The sequence below is a fragment of the Ambystoma mexicanum genome, chromosome 8 (assembly GCF_040938575.1).
Source record: "Ambystoma mexicanum isolate Mex_15411 chromosome 8, UKY_AmexF1_1, whole genome shotgun sequence".
In the NCBI taxonomy this organism is placed as follows: Eukaryota; Metazoa; Chordata; class Amphibia; order Caudata; family Ambystomatidae; genus Ambystoma; species Ambystoma mexicanum.
This window is the reverse complement of record NC_090929.1, coordinates 639,658,995-639,686,092: the sequence shown is the minus strand read 5'-3', so window position 1 is coordinate 639,686,092 and position 27,098 is coordinate 639,658,995.

Genomic DNA, 27,098 nt, shown 5'->3' with positions numbered 1-27,098 from the left:
TAGCCTCTCCATGGAAAGTGCAGTAAGAAGTGTGCCCAATAGCCTCTCTGTGAAAAGTGCATTCAGAAATGTCCCTAATAGCCTCTCTGTGAAAGTTGAATTTAGAAGTGTGCCCAATTTAGAAGTGCTTTTAGAAGTTGAATTTAGAAGTGTGCCCAATTGCCTCTCTGTGACAGTTGAATTTAGAAGTTGAATTTAGAATGCATTTAGAAGTTGAATTTAGAAGTGTGCCCAATGGCCTCTCCATGGAAAGTGCAGTAAGAAGTGTGCTCAATAGCCTCTCTGTGAAAAGTGAATTCAGAAGTGTGCCTAATAGCCTCTCTGTGAAAGTTGAATTTAGAAGTGTGCCCAATTTAGAAGTGCATTTAGAAGTTGAATTTAGAAGTGTGCCCAATGGCCTCTCCGTGGAAAGTGCAGTAAGAAGTGTGCCCAATAGCCTCTCTGTGAAAAGTGCATTTAGAAGTGTGCCCAATAGCCTCTCTGTGAAACTTGAATTTAGAAGTGCATTTAGAAGTTGAATTTAGAAGTATGCCCATCTGCCTCTCTGTGAAAGAAGAATTTAAAAGTACATTTAGAAGATGAATTTAGAAGTGTGCCCAATACCCTCTCTGTGAAAGTTGAATTTAGAAGTGTGCCCAATAGCTTCTCTGTGAAAAGTGCATTCAGAAGTGTGCCTAATAGCCTCTCTGTGAAAGTTGAATTTAGAAGTGTGCCCAATTTAGAAGTGCATTTAGAAGTGTGCCCAATAGCCTCTCTGGGAAAGTTGAATTTAGAAGTGCATTTAGAAGTGGAATTTAGAAGTGTGCCCAATAGCCTCTCTGTGGAAGGGGCATTTAGAAGCGTGCCCAATAGCCTCTCTGTGAAAGTTGAAATTAGAAGAGCATTTAGAAGTTGAATTAAAGTGTGCCCAAAAGAATCTCTGTTAAAAGCGCATTTAGAAGTATGCCCAATAGCCTCTCTGTATGGAGGGGATGAGTGCGTGGAGGGGGTGAGTGCATGGAGGGGGTGAGTGCGTGGAGTGGGTGAGTGCGTGCAGGGGGTGAGTGCGCAGAGGGGGTGAGTGCGTGGAGGGGGTGTGTGCGTAGAGGGGGTGAGTGCATAGTGCGTGTGAGGACATAAAACGGACAAGTGCGTAGAGCGGCTGAGGACATAAAACGGATGAGTGCGTAGAGCGGGTGAGTGAGCAAAACAGATGAATGCATGGTGCGTGACGTACATAGTATGGTTTGGAATGCAGGGAACGTCTCAAAGAACATATAACCCATAACATCTCTCCACCGCGCTTACTCTCTTCTTTACACCACCACTCAACTAGAACACAGAGATACTATAACACCATTTGGGTATATCTGTTCTCATACCAACATCCGCCGCTCACTCCACATCATTCTACGTAAACACCGCTGGTTACACACTCCCCAGCCAGGCGTTCTCCTCAGGCCTAACACAGCCACATTCGGTCTGGATAAACCCTGCCAGAACGTTCACATACTACTGATCTCTCAACCACCACACCTACCGCTAAAATGCAGCTATTACATGAATACTGCACCAGCTGCACACATACCCGGTGCTCACATGCACCTTGACTCTCTCTACTCTCTCTACTGACCTGAACTTCGGTTCCCCAGGGCGTTCAACCTACCAGCGCCTTCAGACCATACCAATGGTATATAAGGCGCTATATAAATGCAAAATAACATAACATAACATAACATAACGTTGCCCTCCCCTACTTCTCCCTTGTTTTTCCCAGTGGCTGGTTCCCATGGTACCTCATTTTCTAGGTTTCCCAATTTTTAGCCTGTGTTGACCATCAAAATATTTAGGATTGGTTTGCTACCCTCACACCTGACTTCCATTTGAAGTGAGCCATCGAGATATGTATCTGAAAAAGATGGTTCTTGTTCTTTCTGCTCAAGAGGATAGTCGTCCACAGGGAATCTCAAATCTTGCTATGAAGGATTTGGGTCCTCTAAAGACAAGAGCTGATGGCCAGGAGGTACCTTTTTATCGGAAGAAGGGGTCAACTATGCCTCTTAGGGTAAAACAATGTTTCCTTTTTTCTACTAAATAGGTCAGGATTGTAATTCTGGGACAAATCTAGCATCTTTGGGGTTTTGATGGACTTCTGGGATAGGTTTTCCCCCATACTCTCATATACAAAGTTTTCCACTGCCTCAACCATATTAATCTTTATTGGAGTGCAAGAGAAATTGAGTAGAACAAATCTCAATTCATCTCCACAGGAGAGAAGAGGTCGTATTTTAAATTCTCTCTCTCTGCATTGTATCACATAGATGGATAAACTGATGGAATAACATTTTTGTGGTCTCAAAGAGACCATGATCATATCTCTCCCTGGTATTATACAGTTGTGGGGACACATAAGATGATACACATTTCCTTACACCCATTTCCACTAAGGAAGAATAGCTTGTGAAACTAAAAGATGAAAGCTGACCCCCATCCTAAGGCTTAGGTACTTATACGTTTGGTTAGATTCTTCCTTGCGGCAGGCATCAAATCTAATAGAGCTCATTATGGCTACTAATGGGGTCTGATGCTTTGTCACTCAACTTCTTATATTCTAGGGTTTCCCAACCTGTGTCGGCCGACCTGCATCCCATGACTGACACCATATGTGAGACAGCCATGGTATCAAGAGAGATGAAACAGACAACACACATATATTTCAACAACTTTATTCATAAACAGGATGGTGTAATGCCTAACTAACACTTTACTATGGTGGGACTTCCCTGCCTAAAGAAACCTAAGGAACATAAATGCCAGGATGTCCAAAAGAAGAAGTCTGTCTGTATCATAAACCTATGCTATCCTCACAACTACAATAACACTAGTGGGGAATGCTCTCAACCAAAAATCACTATTCCAAAGAAAACGTTCAAAGAATGGAAATTCAAGTTCCCGTCAAGTTCTCTGGTTCAGGTTCAGCACAGTTCCAATGTAACCTCCTCTCAGCAAGAACTGAACAAACTCTCAAATTACCTTCTGGAAATATGAAGGTTTCTCAGTTCACATGCATTGAAACTTTGTCTTTTCATTAGATTTCCACAATTCTTTATAACTCAGGACTCCCTTCCCCAAGTTGGATATTCATCAATAGCCGTTTTCCTTCTTTTACCATAGCAAAACTTCATTGTTGGCATTTAGGGGTTCTCTGGCCTTGGCACTGTTTTTGACCCCACGGTCCACCCATTACAGGTCACGCGACGAGGAACCTAGCATTCGATTTGCCACAATTCTTTGTTTTACATGCAGCAGTTCCCTGGTCTTGACACAATTTCAGACCACACGGTACACCCATTACAGGTCATACAACCAGGAACTTCGAGGTCTCTTACCGCAGTCAGTAATATCTACAAGTATTCACTGTGTGGGCTCATTAGCCCCTTTCGTGTCTTTCAGTTCAACATTCAATACATTTATCTTGACTTGTTCCATTCAATTCAGTATTCAATATGTGCAGCTTGACATTTCATTCAATTCAATCTTCAATAAGTGCAAATGTGCTTGTTTTACTCAATTCGGTATTCAATCAAAATAACTTTGCCAGTCTTGTTCAATTCATGTTATTCACTATTAACAATTGCAAGCATTCAGCTTTCACCCATATTGCCCCAGCTGATAGTTCATAGTCAACTCTTGAAGATCTTTAGTTAGCTCTCTGCCTCTCGCAATTCACTTATTAGACAGTTAGAAGGGATCTTCTCTTCCCAATACTCCTTTCCTTACCACACCTTTTTGTGTGGTAGAAGTGTTGGGTTGACTGCATGTTTTGCATGTTTTGACTTTTGAATGCTTGAAAGAATTGAATTGAAACTGCCGTCTCATTTAAGACAATCTTTGAGCCTAATTGAGATAATTACCTATCGAGAATTCACAGTGTTAAGAAACGGAACGAATACAATTGCCTCTTAGATTTTGAGTTCACATTTAGGGCCTCATTACACGGAAGGCGGTAAGGGTTAACGGTCACCGGTAATGGTACCGGTGACCGTTAACCCTTACCGCCTTACTACGAGATCCCTTTGCGGGTTGGTACTTTAACGCCTGCTTTTTGCAGGCGTTAAAAACCAACCCGCAAAGGGACCTTGGTGCTAATTACGACACCGCAAATTTGCGGTACCGTAATTACCACCTTCCCCATTCCCATTATGCCCTATGGGGCAAAAATGGGAATGGGGAAGGGCAATGGTGGAAGGGGGAATTACCGCCCCGTCAACCTTGGAATAGGGCGGTAATTTCCCTTTCCTCCAAGGCGGTGCCGGTAATTTACTGGCATGGACCAAGGTGCTAATAGCACCTTGGTTTACCACCTTCCGTGTAATGAGGCCCTTAGACTGTTTTGCAGACTTTGCATGGATTATTACCTAGCAGTCGCACCTCGCACCACTGGCATTCTGTGGTTGAATAAATTACATTTCCCAGCAGCGCAAGGCTTATTTCATTCTGTTGTAGGCGTGTTAGAGCCAGAGCATTTTGGCTGGTCTGCGCTGATTAGCATCAGGTACGTGTGGACTCAAGCTCGGTAGAGCGCTCGTGCTTTCACATCAAGATACTGGGTATATTCTCCAGACCGTGTTGTTCTGCCACCAAGGCCACTAACTTACGGTAAGGGAAACCGGAGCCGTGCTCTTCGGTGGATCTGTACTTCTAGGTTTTAAAACACCCGGAACACCTTCATGCTCGAAACAACATCTCCCCAGGTCATTGTGGAGACGAGGAAACTCAATTAGAAACTAGAACATTAAATCACATCAACAATCAGTCCCTAAGAAATCGACAGGAATATGTGTATACAATCACTACCAGACCCTGGGGAAAAGGGTTTAAAGAACCCTAAAGAACTAAAAATAGTTTCATTAAATACAAGATCGGTGCCGAAACACACACTGGATATTCATGATTACATTCTCGAAAACCAGATTGATATCATGTTCCTTAAGGAAACATGGTTGCAAAAGGAAAATGGCCTGGTTATTAACACAGTGACACTGGAAGGTTACAGCTTTTTGGGAAGAAATCACCTACAGGGAATAGGAGGAGGGGTGGCTATTGTAAGTAAGAAAGAACCAGGGCGTTTTTCGAGGCCAACATCGACTGCACTAGCTGTGAAATTCTCCATGCCCAATTATCCCCAACAAATAACACATGTGTACATTTCATCCTCATTAACCGTCCACCAGCAGAGCTATTAAACCTCCAAAACCCACTGGACCATCCTAAAACTTCAACCATCCTACTAGGAGACCTCAACCACTGGAAAGGAGACCGACAAGACAAGGAAGCTACTGAACTGGAGCACATTTTTGGCTAACAGTAACATCCCTGTTATCAATCATGAACCAACACATGTTAAAGGGCATATCTTGGATTGGGTTGCAACATCCTCACCAGCCCGGTAAACACTGTACCGTGTATTTGGTCTGACCATGGGATCATAAGTTGCAGGATAAACTTCCCAAAAAAGATAGGGCCATGTAGAGCACCCACAAAAAAGCCCTCAATAGGAATTTCGACAAATTGACAGATGCTGAGCTAAGCACCTGCCTGTTGGCCATTATGCAACTTCCTCAGAATTAGACCTGCCAGAGGACTTAGTGGAAGTATTTAAACAACATGTCCACTCTATTAGAAAACAAAGCCCCACTTAGATCTCTGACAGTGTGTGATTGCCCTAATAAGCAGAACTGGTTCTCCCCTGAACTTAATCTCCTAAGCAAGGAAAAAAGGCAGGTAGAGAGAAGGTGGGCCAAAGACAGATAATTGGAAAATAGAGAGAAATGGAAACAGCTAGAAAGGGGCTATAAATCTAGCCTTTTGGAGACGAAAAGACTTTTCTATGATGAGCAAGTGAAAAATGCAGGAAACAGCACCAGCAAGCTGTTTGAAATCTATATGAACTGGGAAAAATCATCAGCCCTATCGCTATCCTTCTGTATCGATGCTACTGACTGTGAAAAGGTTGAAAAAGCACTGGAACTTAAAGTGCTATTGGCACAAAATAAAATCCGAGCCTGACGTGATCTACTAAACATACCTGTAGATCAGGCACCCATATTAGGGCCCAGGAAAGGAAGCTCAGACCTAGATTTCACCTTTAAAAATATATCCATCCTGGAAATGGAAAACACCCTTACCAAAATGAGACCCATATCATGTCCAGGAGAATTATTACCATCAAAAATAATACTAGCAAATAAACTGTTCTCCCCCTTTCTGACTAGATTTTTCAATGCCTCCATTAAACACAAGAATATACTAATCTTCATCAAGGAGGTTGTTGTCACCCCTTTGATCAAGAAACTGGGTTTGGACCCTAAGGATCCGGTTAATCTGAAACCCATCACCAATACACCATTCCTACTACAAATCCTGGATAAGGTTGCCTACAACCAATTTCAGACTCATCTGGAAACTTCTGCCATCCTACATCCTAGTCAATCAGGCTTTAGAAGTCATCATGGGATGGAAAATGCCCTGCTAAATCTACACGCACAAATGCTGGAAAGACTAGAGAGGAGCAACACTGGCTTGCTAATCCTTTTGGATTTATCAACCGTGTTTAATCTATTCGATCATTCCTCCTTACTTAAAACGCTGGCTACCGTGGGCAACTGCTCCAGTGATGTTGTCACATGCATAAACTCGTTCCTTAGTGAGAGACAATCTGAAATCTGTTGGGGTACTACCTGCTCTAAGACAGTCCCAATCAAATATGGTGTTCCACAGGGTGCCTGTATCTCCTCAGCTCTCTTCAATCTTTACATTAAACCCTTGTGTTACCAGCTTGATTCTCGGGGCCTGCAATTCACCAATTATGCAAATGAGTTCCAGCTTCATTATGGACCTTAGTGGGGACCATGAGGTGGACTCAGTGAATCTAGCTGCCATCTAGGCATCCATCCAAGAGTGGATGGTAAAATACTGGATGTGCCTGAATGGGTCAAAACTAGATTGTTGGTTCAAAGCTAGCAAGAAACAATCTAGACGCAGAATATGATGAGTTACTGGTTGATGGCTCATCCCAGTAGTGAGAAAAGTGAAAACCCTGGGAACAGTGGTAGAAGCTTCTATGAGTGCTGATGCGCACGTAAATAATATAGTTAAAAATGTCCAGTACCACCTAAGAATTTTATGGCAAGTAAACCTGCTGCTCTCCCGCAAAAACTGCGAAACACTAGTTGGCCCAATTATCATGCCAAGGCTGGACTTCTGCAATGCACTCCTTGGGGATGCAAGCAAGGAGAGTATATTCAGATCCTAGATCATTCAAAATAATGTAGTGAGAATAGTCTGTAACATTCCCAGAAGGGAGCATATCGCTGGCTATAGGAGAAATCTCCACTGGCTCCCGGTTGCAGACAGGATCCGGTTCAAGATCCCCGCTGTAGCTCATATATGCCTGTTTGGCAAGGCGCCTACATACCTTACACAAATGCTAACCAGACATGTGCCGACTAGAGCACTGTGCTCTAGTACAGCAAACCTGCTTGCAGTTCTGTGGGTAAAAAGAGGAATAGGTAAAGGTATCTCCTTCACGGTTAAAGCACCCATGGCATGGAACGCCCTGCCCAAGCCCCTCTGCAAGGAAGAAAATGTTGTCCAATTTAGAAGGAAGCTGAAAACATTGCTGTAAACTGTCTGTCCCCTCATCTCATCGTTGTATTGTAAGTGTCTTCTGTGTACTGCGCCCTGATGCCTGCGGGCTATGGCGCATGCCAAACATATAAATAAAAAAGAATTCCTGGCTTACTCGTTTGTTTTCAATACTTTTGCAACTTTGCTCCCACTTCGCTAGCTCCCCTCGGCAGCTTTGTTTACTTTACATTAAGCGATCTCGGGAGATTTATGCGGATACATTGGCCCTCATCACAAGGTTGGCGGAATGGGTTTACCGGCACCGGTAAAGGTGCCGGTAAACCCATTCTGCCCTACCAGGAGGTCTCCTCGCGGGACCCACAATGGGCGCCTGGAAAAGCCAGGCGTCCATTCCGGGTCCCGTGAGGACACCAGGGAGCTAACAACGGGCCCGTTACGGGCCCGTTGTTAGCTCCATCCCCATTCCCATTGAGCCCTATGGGGGCTCGAATGGGAATGGGGATGGACCGGGTCCGGGTTCCTCGGACGTGGAATTACCGGGTCCGCCAAGGTTGCGATGGCCTGGTAAGTCCTCATTCGAGGAACCCGGGCCCGGAATGCAGTAAGGAGGCAACCATGCTGCTAAAAGCGGCATGGTTACCTCCAACCTCCTGATGAGGGCCATTGATTCCTCAACAATTGCTCTTCGACAATGCTTTCATCTTGCCTCATTCGTTTTTTTCATTCAGAGCTTTCAGGAACGTGCCAAAGACACACGATCACTGGATACAGTCTATCTCAGGACTCATATGCCTACAGGGTTTCTCTCCATGAAATTCACAGGTTGCAGCGTTTTGAGTCCTCGTTCATCAGTCCTCTCACAACTGAGGTCAGGGTCTTGCCACCTGCCCCTCAGACAGCCCTGGCCTCGGGCTCCCAGCCAGGGCAACAAGCAGTTTCTGACCGCCACATAAAAGGACCGCCACTTCACATGGCACCCTTCAGCTCCTTATATCGGCTCCCTGGAAACACAGCTCCCTCGCCAAGTAATTACAATTTGCTTTCCTCTGCAATCCTCCAGTATCTTGGATCTCTCTTCTTCCTGGGACACTCACTGGTTGAGCTGGTCTACCTGCTGCTTTCCTCTCACTCTCCAGTCTGCCTCTCTGCTGTTGGCAGCTCCACCTTTTATGCAACTGTATTTGGCTAACAGGTTGCAGGCGCGAGTTCTGGGTTTGCATTGCCTGACTTGCCTGACCATAATTAAGCCAATCAGTAGGACATGCCTGACAATCAGTCCTGTACTCGTCCTGATCCCTCTTCTTCGTCCGAGTACTATAGTAGTTTTTACAACAGGAGATCTAATTGCCTGTTCTTCACAGCACTTTGTGGCCTTGCCTTTCTTAGTTATCTGGGGGGAGTTCCTAAGAGGGATAAATGTGAGAACACCCTCAGATTTCTCACAGTGAACACAAAGAGGCGTTCTAGTGTGAGTTTAGGGAGAGGGGATCCTTTTGAGGGAGCGTGGCTCGGCTGCATATGACGCTTGATTTCCCTCAGGGCAGTCATGCTTGCCTGCATTCAGTGGGAGGGCCAGCAGAGATTCAGGATGGTGAGTGGCACACCAGCAAGTATCCTTCACTTGAGGTGAGTGAATGAGCCATGGGCCATCGGTTGACACATGGGAGGAGGAGCCAGAGGAAACCGGAATCCCTGAGGGCAGCTTAAGAGAGAGTCAAACTCGTGTGACTTTGGTGAGAGAAGCAGCAGAGGTTCGAGATGGTGGGTGACACACCAGGCAGTGTCCGTCTCTTAAAGCGAGTGAACCAGACATGTGCCTTCCAGTGGCACCTTGGAGTAGGAGGAAGGTGAGCCAAAAATCCCTAAAGCCAGCTTGTGGGATAGTTACGCTAGTATAACTTTGGTAGGAATAGCAGCAAAAAATAATGGAGGTGGCCCAAACACCAGTCAGTGTCTATCTCTTGAAGTGAGTGGTTGAGACATGTGCCATTCAGTGACACCTAGGAAGCAGAGCCGAAGGAGTCAGGAAACCCTGATGGCTACTTGGAGAGTTACACTTATGTGACTTCAGTGGGCGTAGGCAGCAAATATTTTGGGATGCGGGTGACATACCAGTCATTGCCTCTTTAAGGGAATATGAGACACATGCCATCAGATGCCAGTAAAGAGGAGGAGCAAGACAAGCCAAGTATCCCTGAAACCAGCTTGTGGGATAGCCAAACTTACATGACTTTAGTGAGGTGAAGTTGCAGAGATTCAGCGAGATGGCGATACGCCAGTCAGTGAGTGAACCACACATTTAGGACAACATTTCAGCACTCAAACAAGCCAGGGGAAGACATGCATCTTTTATTATTACGAAGTCTGCAGCTGTACTTGCTGTGTGCAATGGAGATGCAAGAACTGCATGTGGTGTATAGAAGGGGGGGAGGATTAGCTCAGGGGCAACGCATTTGTCTTGGAAGCAAGACAAACAGGCGCAACACAGGTTTGAATTCCAATCCACGCTTAGAAACCACTTGTTGGTATTAAGCTCGTTATAAATGAACAATACATAAAATCCAACTCATTCCACACCCGTCAGGAGTAGCTATTGGATACATACAGCTCTAAATGTACAGATATTGTGCGATAATGATGAACAGAAGCCTTCAGAGAAGGTTGCACTGTCAGGTCCTTTTACTGTCTTAAGGACAAAAGGATGAATTGTGCAGATGTTACCCTCAAAATATCAGGGAAGAACAACGTACAGTGTAGCAGGAGGAATCTGAAAATTCCAGGTCACTGTCTCCATCCCCTAGCCCGTGATAATTCAGACAATAATGAGTATAATGAGATGGATGATGTCAACACAAAGTCCAAATAGGAATATGGAAAACTGTCACATGTAGGAGGAGGATGAGGTTGGTGACAGAGATACAGGCACTGTAGTCATAGTGAAAGAAGCTCACCATCACGTTTGAGATGTCCGGTCACAGAACAGAAATCACATGGCATCATTATGTGGCATTCAGAATGCCATCAGCACCCTCACCAGCAACACCATTGTGACCAGGTGAGCCCAACCTGTATGTTGTTAGTCCACAACAGAAGACAAAACTGTGGCAGTAGTTCACACAGAAAAAACACAACCAAATCTGCCAGCTTTCACACTCGATTGGTAAATTGTGTGCTGAGGGAAGGCAGGGACCACAGTGAGTACAATATGTATGCAGGCCCATATGTGGCAGCACTGTACACAGACATGGGAAGAAGTCAAAACTGAAAGAAAAGGTGTACAAATAGTTTTGTATGCCTCGTGATTTCACTGTTAGGGTGAATGTTGTGATAAATTTAATTAAATGGGCACCAAGCCCAGTGTGCATTACTTGTTCAGAAGGGTTTCAGCTTAAATAACTATAACAGACATCTTTGTCAAATGTAAAAACATGTAATTCTTATGATCTCAAAGTGCACTTTGATTTATGCAAAGGAGTCAGTTCAACGTGATACCCTCTCCTTTTTCATTGGTTATTTACAGAAAGCAACTCATTTTAAAAGCTGCACTGCAATAAAATAAGCGCAAAACAAGACGTAAATTGAATATGTCAGTATTTACACTTTTTTAATGCTCTGGGAATTTTACATTTTTTGTAGGTGCAATGGCAGACAAGAGGAGACATACACTTCCTTCCACTCATTCCTGCTCTGCATGCAAAACCATCTAGTTTCACGCTTGCATGACATTTTCAGGCAGGCATAAAACTAACCAATTCATGCAGAATATGTCTGCATTTAGCACATGCTAAAAGCAGGGACATTACATTGGAATCCTTTCTAAATGCTGTCTTTTCCTGGCAGCTTTTAAATTTTTGCCAAAATTGGAAGTAAGATGAAATAGTAAAGGTGGTTTTCTCTGTATTCACTGTTTCCGTTTGCACTCCGTTTTGTAATAGTAGAAAGCTGTGTGCAAGGTACCCACCTGCAAGTAAGTGCTGACATTGGCAGTACTCTGCATGCAATTTCCACGTTTAAAAAATTGCCCTATGTGATCAATTGTTAATATAATGAGAAGGAGAATATTTTATTTAAAGACAGTGAGCCTCATTATAAGTTTGGCAGTAGTTAAGGGCACGGCTACCGCCAAACTCGCTACCATCCCCGGCACCCGCGAATGGGCCATTACCGGCCCATTACGAGATGAATGGCCGGTAATTGCCCATTCGCGGGTGCCGGTCTGGTCGGCCTCCCATTCCCCATTCTGTCCCATAGGGCAGAATGGGGATCGGGAGCATGGTTGCACCGTCACCATTCATAACGGTTCCGGTGCAATCGCGGGTGCCGGTCTGCACTCGTTGTCAGACCACGCATGCAGCCCGACACCGGCAAGCAGAACTCGTAATGTGACGGAGAGGTAACAACGGTGCCGGAAGTACTACCGGCGCCGTTGTTGCCTTTCCGCCACATTCATAATGAGGCCCAGTGGTTTATTTACAAAGTTTGCTGGAGAGATGTATTTACATTATGCAGACTGGATGCCAGCAAGACCTGCTCACTCGTATGCTCAACTTTGTAGTAGATGTTAACCTCTAACCAGTGATATTAAATCATTTACAATACCAGTGCCCCTCAGGGACCACTAACCCCCGAACACCAAAAGCTGCCTCTTCCACTAGCATACACGTAATTATGTTACTAGTTGAACACAATGGTAGCCGCTACGTTTGGGTGCCAGGGGTCAGTGGCCTCCACTTCATGTTTCAGAGGTAGGTGAAAGATGTAAGGTTTTATTTAAAACAAAATGTTTCATCTTTCGCCTAGTGCGTTGTGCCATGAGGCAGCATGGCCACCGTGTGTATTTCAAATACGGGTTTGCCCAGGCTGTCCTGGCAGTCTCTGGCATGGTGTGCACTTCTTCAGAGAGCATTTAGATCATCTCAGGAAGACTCACAGGGTGGTTCCTCATTTTGTGCCACTGACAGACATTAATCTGGCGTGGCGATATCATGGTCATATGATGAGATTGTTCAAATCTGCTCATCTTGCTTTTAATGTGCTGCTGCCTATTTTTGACTTATGGCCTTTAATTCTTGGGCATCATCTGCTGCAGCTCACTGTTACTTTATTCAATATACAGCATGCTATACAGGGGCTGCCCTGGCACCAGTCTGTCCTAGGTAACATGTATATGAACGTTTCTGAGTGGGCTGGCTGATGCAGCACTGTCCGCTGGCATGCATGTGCGAGCTGCTGGCCCATGCACTAAGTGTGCCCTGCACCACAGATGCCACTAAGCAAGAGAGTGAAGTAATCTTAGACACTAGTTTGAGGCAAAAGAGAATCAAGCCATATGCAGCCCCAGCCAACATCAACTCCTCCTTTTAGTTGAAAGAAATGCGTCCCACATTCCAATCTCTAAAAAGCACTGCCTGAGCCGAGAACTCTGCCCACTAGGTAACTATTCAGGGAAACAATGGGATGAATGCTTTGGGACATGAGTCAAGGTTCTACTCGGCAATATGATTTTCTTGTTTTTCACTTTTTATGTGTTTCTACTATTTCCTTCCCATCCCAATTGCTCCTGTTGTCATGATTCGCCGGTTCTGCCCCTTTTGGACTTCATGGTCCATCACGCACCACAACATCATACCCGCTATTCTACCAACATGGCCGACACCAGAGAGAAGCCGCTGTCTAGTGTTTACGCAAAGACTTGCCACTTCCTAGAAAACAGGCACACACCCACAGCTTTGCGCAAATCGCACGCTACCTTTCCGAGTACCCGGCAAGTGCGTACCTAACTTTCCCTTTTCTTCCGTGCTACTCCCTTGCTACTTAGCGGTTCCAATTATCCTTCCTGGTAATTAATTATGCTGCTCCTTGCGCTCCCACCTGAGGGTCCGCTCGTTCCTCTTCCTTCCCGGGACTTTGATCCGGTCCCTTCCGTGCTCGCATTCTGCACTCTGCGAGTACCGTGACTCCTCCGTGGTTCCTAGATACATCCCAGACATAGACCATTACTCACATAATCTACCTAGAATTTTGAACGCTTACCTTCTCTCCGAGGCTGGTGTACGGTCTACACACTGGAGGCAGAGGATACCCGTCCATACCTGTACAAGTTCCGAACGTCCAGGAACAAAGAAAGACCTCCGAGAAAGAAGACGTCAAAGGACAAACAGGTGAGACAAGGGGTAGAGTGTGACACCTGTACTACACAGAACCATACCAAGAGTTTATTTCTGAAGGAATATTATTGGGATAAAGTGCTGCAGTTATTAGACCCTAAACAAAATGCCAGACTTGACCAGATAACGGTACGGAGAGTGAGGCTGATGGATCATAGAAGGGGATCATGCAAAGGTGTGGACATAAAGAAGAATAGGGAAAACGTTGGGTGAAGGGGGCATTTGCCCCTTTCCAGTTTGAATGTGCCTATCTACTATGAGGTGAACAACTTTGTATGTCTGCTCTGATCCACAGAGCTCATTCTGTACTGCAGGTGAAAGGCTTTGCATTCCAGAGGTAACCACTTCAGCCCATCCTGTCTTGGAGGGGCAGCCTTTGTGTCCCTGTGACAGTACTCTGGTCTATCCAGTCTGAGATATGGGTAGCTCTGTACTTAAGTGCTAATTCTAGAGATCTATTCTGTTTGACAGGTTCTTTGCCACTAGGTTAAAAATAATGTTTTTATGTGGCCGTTGAGCCTTGAAGTCCTGCAATAACAGGTGTTATTATTAGCCATTGTAATGGTACTTAATTTATAGACTGGAGAAGGGCTGAGTTGGCCTTGTCATGCTTTCAACCTATGCACTCTAGACTACAAATACAAATGCAAGAGGCAAGTGCTTACCCTACCAAGCTATTTTATACGTATAATCACCAGGAAACATTCTTTCTGCATGTGGCCATTTCTATTTCCCCTGAGTGAATCCAACAAGCCCATCCTTCCTACATGCAAAGTTCCCGGTGTCTGGAGAGAATGCACAGACCAATTATTTCTGCAGAAAGCATATTCTTCTTCCCTGCATGAACCCATACTTTATAGGGTCTACAGTTCCCCCATCCATATGAACCCATAGAACCCAACTTTGCTAAATTTGAGCAGTTTGATATTCTTGGGTGACTGATCAGAGCATGCCCTTGCTACGAGTTACATGTTGTATGTCCATAGTCGAAAACAAACAACTGGTTCTTTCTCTGAGTGACAGGTATTATATCCCTGCTTAAGTGAATCCCCAAATCTATCCTTGCAACAGAATAAGTGTATCTCCAGCGTTGCCATAGATTCCATGGCCGGGGCATGACACATGGAGCCAGCTCTCAGTGACAGCAAAGATGTCAACTTTGTGCTCATCAATATGGTCAGCTATTTCGGGCCTGTGTGATCAGGCAGACCGAGTGTTAAGAAGAAAGATGGATAGCAGCCCGTTTGCATGGTTAAAGCTATTACTAGCCTTACTGTAATAATGTGTACAATAGGGGCTGTCAAAACGGACAAAAGGTGTTTTCCCTTGGCAATTGTCCTTTTTAGTGGAAGCAGGGCATAACTTTATTTGATTGACTATTTGCATAAGTCCAGTGTATGGGGAAGTATTTGAGGAATGGGTTCCAGCTCGGATGATGACTGGTTGAGTCCCAACAATCTATTAAACTAGCCACAGTCATAGACAGGCCAGGTTCCTCCAGAAAGTACTCCTAGCTTACACATGGAAAGCACAGGGCAGCCTCAAGTGTTATTTCTGCCAGACTTGGCCGAGATTAATGACCAACAGGTATAATGCAATTAAGAAATTAAAAATATAACACATTTGCAAGAATGGGCCAATATGATTAGCACGGGGAACACAATCTGTGCACCTCCTGCTGCAGTCTAGCCTTCCACTAAGATGGCCGCCGCCTCTATATGGGTAGACAGAGCCATTCTCTCCTTGCGTTGTATCCGTGCTTTCTTCGGAAAGATGCTTGCAGGATCTCTATGTTGAGTTCCAGCGCCCCTTCTTCGTAGTACTTGCTTTCTACATTAGCCCCAGGGCCCCGTCCTCCATTCTTTGTTCTTTTCGTTCTACCTTGTTTTCCTGTCCTCTCTCCTTTTGCGGTCGTAGACGCCCCTGCTTTGCCTGCTGTCCCTCTTGTTCCACTCGTTCATTACCTTTGCCTGTCTTACCATTCAGCGCTACCTGTGTGCATACTATATTTCTTTCTCAGCGTCTTCTTCGGACTTACCTGTCTCCAGCTACTCTTACAGTTGTCACTCTTTCCTCGAACGCGGTTTCACAGGTGTTACGCTTCCTGCGTTCTGTTTGTCAGTTCTTTCCTGCACCGCACTACGTGGCTCTCCCTGTCTAGTACACACGGCGCTGCATTGTAACGCCTTCAGTGATCTCTGTTGTGGCGCTTTCTTACCATCTCTACAGCCAAGTGACACTTCCTCTGAGGTATTACTTTTGTGTATTTCCTTGTTCTGTGCAGTGATTTTCATTTCCTGTCTTCAAGGGGACTCAACTGTCTTTGAATTGCTCTTCTCTACTTTCTTGTTGTTCCTCTTCCATTTCCCTCTTGCCACTTTGCTAGGTTTATTCCTTGGAATACTTTTGCCTTCTTATGTGATTACTGGAGGATTTCAGAGGAGTACTTGATACTGGGAGTAACATGTTCTTCAACCCTTCTGGGAAGTTTATTGACATTTTCTGTGCCATTCATCACTGCAATAAGAAAAGGAGAAGGGACGTTCATCTACATCCGCTTTCAAGACATTCCATCAGGGTTTTTTGTGCAATGGTGGCTTTTTCCATGTCTTTTGGGAGCTTGCTCCTTGGAGTCCCACTGGGACTGTGTTGCTCTTCAGGTCAAGGTGGATTCTGAGAAAGCTCGCCCTTACTTACATCAGAAAAAGGAGAAAAAGGTCAAGGAAACTCAGAAACCACGTAGAAAGAAGGACACCAAAGCCCCAGACAGCTCTGTTGAAGAAACACGTGAGGAGGAAGCTCAGGAGGGATTTGTGGAGCGTGACAGCATGAGGCTGCTCAGATCTCTGCTGACTGCTGACAACTCTACCCCTGCAGGTTATAAACTGTTCCATGCCGACTGTTGTAAAAGAAGGGGAGGTGGTGTAGCTTTTTGTGTCAAGAATTATCTTGACTTCTATATGGTTCAGACTCCCTATATGGATGGTTGTGAGAACCTCATCATTTAATTAACAGTCAACTGTAATGTGACTGTTAGCATGTTTTTAGTCTATAGACCCCCTCAAACCCTTCCTCTATTTGAAGAGCAACTGTTGGCTTTGACCAACAAGTTTACAAATCTCAACTCTCCTGTTATTCTACTGGGCGATTTTCATTTGAGGGCTGGGAACCCCACCAATGCCATGTCAGGTTCCCTGTTGTCGGCTCTGGGAACCCTTGGTTTCTCCGAGCTGGTTAAAACTCCCATGCATATTGATGGATGGATCCTAGACTGGATCCTGCCCCGTAATATTCACAATGCTCATACGGATTCTCATTCTTGCCCGTGGTCCAACTGCTTCCTTGTGAAATCAATTTTCACACTGCCCTCCACGCCAATACCGATCTGCAGAGTAAAATAACTTGTCGAGATTTGAAAAGTATCTTGCCGAAAGAATTCTCTGTTCTGGTGTCAAATAAACTTGTGTGAGAAACCTGAGGGTGTCTTCCTGACTATTCCCCGGAGATCTGTCATCCAGGTGGCCAGGACACGGACATCGCTATTGGATCCAGTTCCTGTGGGCGGACTAGTGAGGGAGGATCACCTGCATGGGGAGTCCTCAGGGAGTGGAAGTGGGGCACTGACGGGTGAGATGTGGTATCCCCCTTTTCATAACACCTTTTCCCCATCCTACCCGGTAGGATACTGAAACACTCTACGCCTGCCCCCCAGACTTTTCCGATGCAAACACTTTCGCACACCACAAAAGGCGATGGACAAACATCAGAGCCATTTCTCCCGCCACAAGGTTCAGCCAAAGTCAGGCAATTGACCAGAATTACACACACCTGACAGCCCTTTCCCTTCCCCACAGAGATAAACGGTGGAGCACGAGAGCACAATACGAGCAAAGCAGACTGCACAAGGAGAGAGCTAACTAGGCATGGCAGTTCAAGAGGAGGAGAAAGACGAAGCAAACTGAGAGGGTGACAAGGTAAGAAGCAACCTTGCCCTTTCCGAGCCAGGCCCGTGAAACCTCCACAGAAGGAATCGTAAGACCGTGAACAATAGTCAGTGTGTGTTGCAGCAGATGTCAACGGTACACAGGGCCCTCCTCTGCTGATAACCAAGCCGGGGAGTGACACTTGCCACTCTGGTACTGGCCTTGACTCCAGAGGCAAGAAAAGCTAAGCGGTTCATCACAGCCGGTGAGTCAAAGGGCAAGCCGATAACAAGCCGAACTGTGTTGAACAAAAGTAGCAAGCGGCTAATTGAAGAAAGTACAAAGAACTGTTAATGTAAGAGGGGAAAACCAGCTATAGAGGAGTCACGGACCACATGAGTGTTCACTTGGGAAACTCTGGGCTATTACCCTATTGTTGAAACCATTGTTACCAGAAGGCCTTGGGAAAGGCACGAGAAGAGGGGCAAAGTGGTCATACGGGGGTCTAGCAAAATCCTTCGTAGAGTCAAAAGTCTTTGACCAGCAAATTAAGGTAAATGAAGATAAAGCTAAGGGAAGTGAATCCCACAATGTATGATTTGCAAAAGTTGGCAAGAGTGAACCCGACGGAGGGATGCCGATGAAAAGGTGGCAGAGACTGAAGTCCCAGTTGTCAAGAGTGAACCCGGCAGAGGGGTGTGGGATGTCCACAATGAACTGTTCGAAAAGACATTAAGATTTGTGAATGTCACAGAAGTGATTGTTTTGAGAAGCCATAGTGAACCTGACAGAGGGAGGCTGAATTCAGAAGGGTCTGAGCCTGGAAGAGGGGGACCCCAGGGTGAAAAGGCATCACCCAAGGTGCATCAGAAAAGGAACTTTTTGGCTATTACTTTGGATACATCAGGCCCTCGGAGGCAAGAGACTTTTTGTAGAAAATAGACCTAGCCCAAAGCGCACCCTGAGAGCTGAGAGTGGAACTGTTGGCTCGTGCTGGGAAAACCCAAACATGTGCTGTGCTCCGGAATCCCACCTTGTCCAGTGCTCAAAATGTGGGGAAGGGAGACCCCCGGCTATCACATCCTGACTTATTATTTGTGTATACTTCTTTATTTTTTGTAAATATTATCCCACAACCTTCTTTGTATTTAGAGTAAGGACTGGCAATAGGTTTTTCTTAGTATAGGCCTTTTTTATTTGAGAAGACGCCACTAGGACTGCCTTATTATTATTCGATAGTCGAAGCTTGCTCCCATTTTAGATTTAGGTTTAGATTAGGTGTTTTTTCAACTTTCCTATACAGTTTAATAAACACCCTTGTGATCACTTGTGTCTGTCTTTATTGTTGCCACCATGATTCCCTTATATATGGTTTTAGGGGTGGGATGTGACTCAATTGAAACTAATTGGGGGACCCTACAATTTCAAAAACTTAGCCAGAGAGTCTCTAACCCTTCCATCGTCACCAAAAATAAAATACGGTTTAATATCTGCAGTAGTAGGGAACTATTATCCCTCCTGTGAAAAGAGGAATGATTCCTACAGACTTTGTCCTGATACCCCCTCTGGGGTGCTACATACGATTGGGCCCAACATCTGGTCTAGCGTGGAAGTTCGGGATAGATGTCTTAGCAGGCACTATTGATCTCAACTTCCAGGGAGATGTGAAGGTTCTCTTACAGAATCATTGTTGGATCCCTTTTGAGGTACGTCAGGGAGATCAAATTGCTCAGGGAATTTTAGAAAGAGCGCTATTCCCTCAGTTTAAAGAAAATGAACCAGTTAAAACAGACAGAGGCAACTTAGTGCTTTCAGGAAGCTGATAAATCTCTTAACATCGAAGAAAGGAAGGGCAAAGAGCCCCCATCTACCCTGGTCTAGCCTTCAGCCAGCAAAATGATCCTGCTGTCACTGAAGCGTTTCTACAAGCAATCCCAGAAGGAGAAGGCTTAGAGAAGGGAAGTCCATTTTTCCTCAAAAAACAAGAATTGCTTTATAGGTAAGTGACATCTATGGAAGGTCTAGTAAAAGCACAATTGGTAACACCCAAGCACCACCAAAAGGTTGTACTGAAGATTGCCCTAAATGCCCCCCGGTAATGGGGGAAAGCGCAATCTAAAACTCAGGCACAAATTAGTGGGATGTTTTACTGGCCAGGTATCCACGCTGGTATCAAAATCTTCATCCAGACTTGCGAAATCGGTTAAAGAAACCAGCACACACCTCCCATTACCTGCCCCTCTGAACCCGTTGCCAATCAAAGAAATCCCCTTTTTAAGCATCGGCATGGACATTATTGATCCTCTAGAGACATCTCGATTAGGCAATAAATATGTCCTTGTGATTGTGGATTATGCGACCAGATATCCAGAGGCCTTCCCAATGTAAAATAATACCACACAGCAGATCCTCAAACATTTTCTACTGTGTTTCTCCAGGGTCAGTTTTCCCAAGGAAATACTAACAGACCAGGGTTCAAACTTTATGAGTAGGCTTCGGGCCGAAGTCAAATAGCTACTCCACATTACCACCCTACGAACTTCTGTGTACCATCCCCAAACCGATGGCTTGGTAGAAAAATTCGATAAAACCCTGAAACTGATTTTATGAAAATTGGTAGACAAGGATGGGAAAGACTGGGATTGAATGATCCCGTGGGCACTAGTTTCAGTGAGGAAAACCCCCCAAATTTCCACAGGTTTCTCTCCCTTTGAACTGCTCTATGGTAGAGAGCCCAGAGATGTCCTGGACATGCTCCAGGAAACCTAGAAATAACAAGAGGAGGCTCCCATTCCCTTCTCGCCAAAACCGCCACTGGAATCCGAGAACATATGAAATTGGTTCGAGACTTGGTTGGTACACATCTGGATAAGGCCCAGAGGCAACAAAAATCCACTTCTGACAAAAAACTGAATTTAAGATCATTCTCCATATGATAAAAAGTACTGGTCCTCTTGCCCACCTCGGAAAACAAACTTGTCTCCAAGTGGCACGGACCTTATTAAACCGTAGAGCAAACTGGAGCCTGTACTTATAAAGTAGCCCAAAGGGACAGAAAACATAAAATCCATTTGTATCACTTAAATCTCTTGAAAGAGTGGAAGGAGAACCCATGCCATAGTGCTAGCTTGTCTGGTTCCCAAAGAGATAGATAACTTTGAATTAATCACTTCTGACTTATCTATCCAACAACAAGAAGATTTAAAAGACAGTAGTCTCATTTCCCGATGTATACTCAGAAAAACCAGGAACAGTAAAAGGCACATACCACTATATTAGAACACTTAAAGGTAATGTTGTTCTTTAAAAATCGTATCGACTCACAGTAGCCCGTAAAAAGATAGTGATTGAGGAAGTCAACAAAATGTTGAAAGCCAATATTATTGAACCATCTTCAAGCCCATGGTCCTCTCCTTTCGTGTTGGTCACTAAACCTGACCAGTCTTGAAGATTCTGCATAGACCTCGTCAAGTTAATGCCATCTCGAACTTCGATGCATATCCCATGCCTCGCATCGATGACCTAATTGATATACTCAGAGCAGCCACCTTTCTATCTACCCTCGATTTAACCAAAGGGTACTGGCAAATCCCCGTAAACGGGCCAGATAAGGAAAAAAACAAGTTTTCAATGCCCCTAGGACTATTTAAATTTAAAGTCCTGCCTTTTGGCTTACACAGTGCGCAAGCCGCTTTCCAGCGCCTCATGGATCAAATTTTAAAACCCTGCTTTGATTTCTGTTGAGCTTACATTGACGATATCGTCATTTATAGTAAAACGTGGGAGGATAATCTCTTCCATCTTTATACCAAGATGAAAGTCCTCAGAAGCGCTGGCCTAACTGCAAATCCAGCTAAGTGCAGATTGGCCCAGTCAGCCGTAAAATACCTAGGCTTCTTCGTAGGGAATGGGAATGTACAGCCCCAACATGAGAAAGTAAAAGCTGTCTCAGATGGAGCACCGCCGGGACATAAAATTTGTGGGACTGAAACATATCAAGCCACATGCAAGAGGTGGTGATAGACAACTCACTCTATGTCAAGAAGAAGCATGTATGATTTGTAAATGACGTTGTCTCCAGCTTGGCCTAAACCAAGAACATGAACTTAATGTGTTCTTATAGAGATCCTAACGTGAGACAGGCAACTAGCTTGAAGCCATTCTAATTCAGTACATGAAAAAGTTAAATGCAATTATCTTGTTTAAAAACATCTGTTTAAACTTTGGGTGTTCTTTTGTTCTTTTAGACATTAGATACCTACACACTTCTCATATGCCACTACCACTTGGTAGTGAAATTAAGATGGCAGATGACGCATGGTTACGCTGCCACATCCATATAGGTGTATGACTTGTTATTTTATGTATCAGGTAGAACCATATCTTGCAATTCGTATGTATTAATGATTTATTACATTGAAATATAATAAATCAGCTAAATGGCACTGTGTCTCTTCTCACACACTGGCTGTAATATTTTAGTCAGGACTGTATGTAGCTTATTTGCTTCACACATTTGTACATTTACATTGGCTTTCTTATTACACTGTTTAAATACACCAAACTGCCCCTACCACTTGCCGGTTTCAAGAAATAAATACAGTTTCCTACTTTATTCAGGAGGTTGTTTAAATTGAAACCTCCCGAACATCGTATTTTGCCAAACGTTGCTAAGCAACCTCGGCCCATGTCAGATTGTTAGCACGAGTTCTGAATGGCTCAAGGGGCCAACACCCACACATTCAGCATACGCATTACGTGCAAAATATGAGCATTCACTTTTCGGTTTTCAGGCTTTGTACTAATCCCAGTATGGGCTTTCTAATTGTTTCTGACCACATCAGGTTATTATTCATTTTACAATGGTTTGCTGCACACGGGGCACCTCACCCTCATAATCGTTACACAGTGTTGCTAGGCAACACTACACCACATGACCAATCACATGATCAGAGACTATTTCAGTCTCTAGTGCGGTTGTAGGCTCGCTCAGCCAACACCCTCATTCCATTACAACGCGATCGGCTAAACGGCACCCTTCCTTTTTCAAACGCATTTACGCAGCAACTTGGTAAGTTTTTGTTAAAGAAATGCCACTTTAGTTTTTAATCATACTTCACTGGGATCGTCAGACCAATCTAAACTCAAGTTCAGAAATGAGTATTTATCTTAGAGAATTAACATCCTACATGCAAAACCTTTCAATTACTTCTCCTTTTCAGTTAACTTTTGGAAACTTCGTACCATTTGCCACCAACCAACTACCAATTACCTTGGCAATGCCTGCTACGGAATTTTCCTAAATCTCCTCACGCATGCACTACCTAAATACAAATGGGTAGGTTAGCAGAAGGTTTATATACCGTGATTTTATATTTATTTTTGTTTGATATTTCTTATAATAGGATTAAAACAGGTCATGTCTGCTTTCAGATTTCCCATATTTTGCAGACTTTAACCTGAAGAACATGCATCTAAGCATTGTGTGGTAACACACGACTAACCAGTACCTTGCTCAGTATTAGTCAGGTAATCTATAGTAATAATACATTATTTACATTGTGTACTGCCATAGTGATGAGGTTACGCTCACCAAGTGTCATCTATATTACAACTTAATCTTGTATATCTGATCACTAATGTTGTTTATTTTTTGTTTTCTGTCCAAAACCCTTACCCCCTCCCATCTCCCTGCTCCTTTTCTGTTTTCTACCTGGAACTGTATAAATGTCATACCATATATAATCTATTTTTTACTTTTGTTGGATCCAATTCACCAATGCTACTTTTAGATAACTGTAATGTGTTTGTTGGTTGATATTTACTTATTTTTATATACACATGCCTTGAGGACAGCCCGGAAGGGTTGAAACACGTGTTTGCGTTTTCTGTTGGCACTTCATGTTTTCAATTATTTTCTGGAATCACAATTTGTGAAGTTTATGTTCATATGTACACACTGTATGACATATGTTGCCTAATAATAACATATGAAACGATAAGTGGCTACGTTATAGTTTATTTTTCTAGACATTCTTTGTTTTTTAAAGTGGTTAAACATTTTAAACTGGTTGGAAGCGCAGACAGTGAAGACACTTCAGTCTTTTGCTGTCTTAGATACACCAACCCCCAAGACCAAAAGAGACCTTCAAACTTTTCTCAGGTTAATATGCTATTACGGTAGGTTTATCCCCAACCTTTCTGATAAAATGCCCAGCTAAACTTAAGAATGCTGAACCCCAGAAACTTCATTGGAATGATGGGGATGAGATATGCTACAACTCCTTGAAACAGACTCTGTGCCAGAACCCGATCCTAAAGGTAGTAGACTTTTACACAGAGTTCATCTTACAAACAATGCTTCTCTAACAGGGTTAGGAGCAGTCCTGTCCCAGGTTTGCAATGGATTAGAACACCCCATATTATTCACCAGCTGCAAACTGAAAAAGATTACTCTGTGTTGGAATTAGAGTCCCTGCCATCAAGTGGGCCATAATCCATCTGAGATATAACCTCTTAGGATGAAAGTTCACACTCGTCACAGATCATTCACCCCTGGTTTGGATTAGCCAACACAAAGACTCCAACCCTCGGGTCATGCAGTGGTTTCTAGACCTACAACCCTATTGTTTCACTGTGGAACAGCGAAAAGGAAAAGACTAGGAAAATGTAGATGTTCTTTCCTGGTTCCCCTGTGAAACAAATGTGGCTACATCGCACGGAGGAAGGGATGTGAGAAACCTGAAGGTTGCTCTCTGTTACTCACCGCCTGTAGGACTGGCTGGGGAGTTGAGAGGAAGGAACACCAAATGGACCGGAACCTTTTGTCACTGCTGAGTATAGTCCAGAAAAGGACCCCTCAGACCGGACTGCCTCTCTTGAGGCGGCTCTTTAAGACAATGGACCCCCTTGACTGTGTAATAATAGAACAGGCAGGTTGGTGTATTACCCAAAAGAGCGGGGAGAAACCACACCGCCACACCAAGCTGCAAAAAACAAAAGATACAGATTAGAGGCAATAAATCAGAACATAAGGGAATGATGGAAATCTAGGATGTGAGCGAGTACCTGAAAGAGGATTGGCAGCTATTAGTTTAGGAGGAATTCTAAAGAAAAGAAAGAAAAGAAAAGGTTCAAATTGGAAGTTCTAGTTAGGTGGTTAATATTGATTGGAAAGTAAGGAGAAGGTCTTACCCCCTTATGGACGAAAGGAGGTCCAAAGAGAACACAACGGAAGTATAAAATAATAAACAGGGAAGGTTAGTAGAGGATAGCTTCCCGAACGGCACGAGGGTTGCAACTAGATTCGGGATGGTGCAAGGTATCAGCAGAGCGTCCAGCTTGCACAATAAGGTATCCACAAAGTCTATTCACAGAATACTGCAGTACGTTAAGAAGACAAGTCACAATGGCTGAAAATATCTTACCGTAAAGAGTAAGAACCAAAATCAGGAAACAGAGGAAGCGCTAATCCGGCCAATGCAGAAGAACCGGATCAACAAGTGTAACCTAATACACAACCAGCGGGAAGGAGAGACATAGTCAAATAAGGGCCAGACAACAGGCAGGTCAGAAAGCGTTCCGAGGTTGGGCTTCAGGTAAACTTGCAAGAAGGAGAAAAACTGGCCATAAAGGATAATACAAAGCAGGTCCAGGGGTGTTCCGAAGTCGAGTCAACAGCCGGCAGTTCCAAAGGCAGACAAGGGGCGCGCGAGATGCAATTCCGATAACAAGTCCGGGGTCAGGTACAGGAATAATCCAAGAGAGTAAACACGAACGATGGCGAAAATAGCAACGCTAATTAGAAGCACTGTGTCTTGCGCGACGTGTGTTTTTATTTGGCCGAAGGAGCATCAGAGTCAGCTGATTAGGAGATGCTGCTTGTTCCTGCGGCGTGATTTCCCTGACAACCGCCAGCGTCTCCAGAACGGGGAAGCAAGAAAGGACACCCGACCTCTTTGAAATCGGGACCGCCGTGAACCGAGCAAAGCCACTCGGTGTCCATGTGTAACACTTCCTAACTAGTCCCTGGCGATCTGTCATCTAGGTGGCCAGGACACAGACATCACTATTAGATCCAATTCCTGGGGCTAGACCAGTGAGGGAGGTCACCTGGAAAAGGGGTCCTCGGGGAGTGGAAGTGGGACACGACGGGTGAGATGCGGTACCCCATTTTTGTAACATCTTTTCCCATCCTAACCCGAAGGATATTTAAACACTCTACCCCCTGTTTCCCGACACAAACACTTTTGCACACCACGAAAGACGATGGACAAAATCCCAGAGCCGTTTACCTGACAGGTCACGCCACAAGGGTCAGGCAAAGTCAGGCAATTGACCAGAATTACACACACCTGATGACCCTTTCCCGTCCACAAAGGGATAAAAGGTGGAGCACGAGAGCACAAGACAAGCAAGGCAGACCACACATGGAGAAGGCTAATTCAGCGCAGCATTTCAAGAGGAGGAGAAAGACAGCGCAAACCGAGAGGGTGACAAGGAGAGAAGCAAACTTACCCTTTCCGAGACAGGCCCGTGAAACCTCCACAGAAGGAATCGTAAGACTGCAAACAATAGCCAGATTTTGTTGCAGCAGATATCAACGGTACACAGGCCCTTCTCTGCTGATACAAAGCCAGGGAGAGACGCTTGCCACCATGGCACTGGCATTGACTCCAGAGACAAGAAAAGCTAAGCGGTTCAAAACAGCTGGTGAGTCGAGGGGAGAGCCGATAACTAATAGAACTGTGTTCTACAAAAGTAGCAAGCGGCTAATTGAAGAAAGTACAAAGAACTGTTAATGTGAGAGGGGAAAACTAGCTACAGAGGAGTCAGGCACCACGTGGGTGCTCCCTCAGGACACTCTGGCCGATTACCCTATTGTTGAAACTACTGTTACCAGAAGGCCTTGGGAAAGGCGTGAGAAGAGGGTCAAAGTGGTCATACAGGGCTCTAGCAAAATCCTTTGTACCGTCAAAAGTCTTTGACTGACAAATTAAGGTTAAGCTTCAGGTAAGTGAATCCTGCACTGTGTGATTTGCAAAAGTTGTCAAGAGTTAACCCAAAGGAGGGATGCCGATGAAAAGGGGGCAAACTCTGAAGTCCCAGTGTACAGTGTGTTGACAAGGGAGAACCCCGGCAGAGGAATGCCCACAGGGAACTGTTTGAAAAGACATCAAGATATGTGAATGTGACAGAAGAGATTGTTTTGAGAAGCCGTAGTGAACCCAACAGAGGGAGGCTGAATTGAGAAGGCTCTAAGCCCTGAAGAGGGTGACGCTGGGGTGAAAAGGCATCACCCAATGTGCATGCGATAGGGAACTTTTTGTTGATTTATTTTGATATATCAAGTCCTCTAAGGCAAGAGACTTTTTGTAGA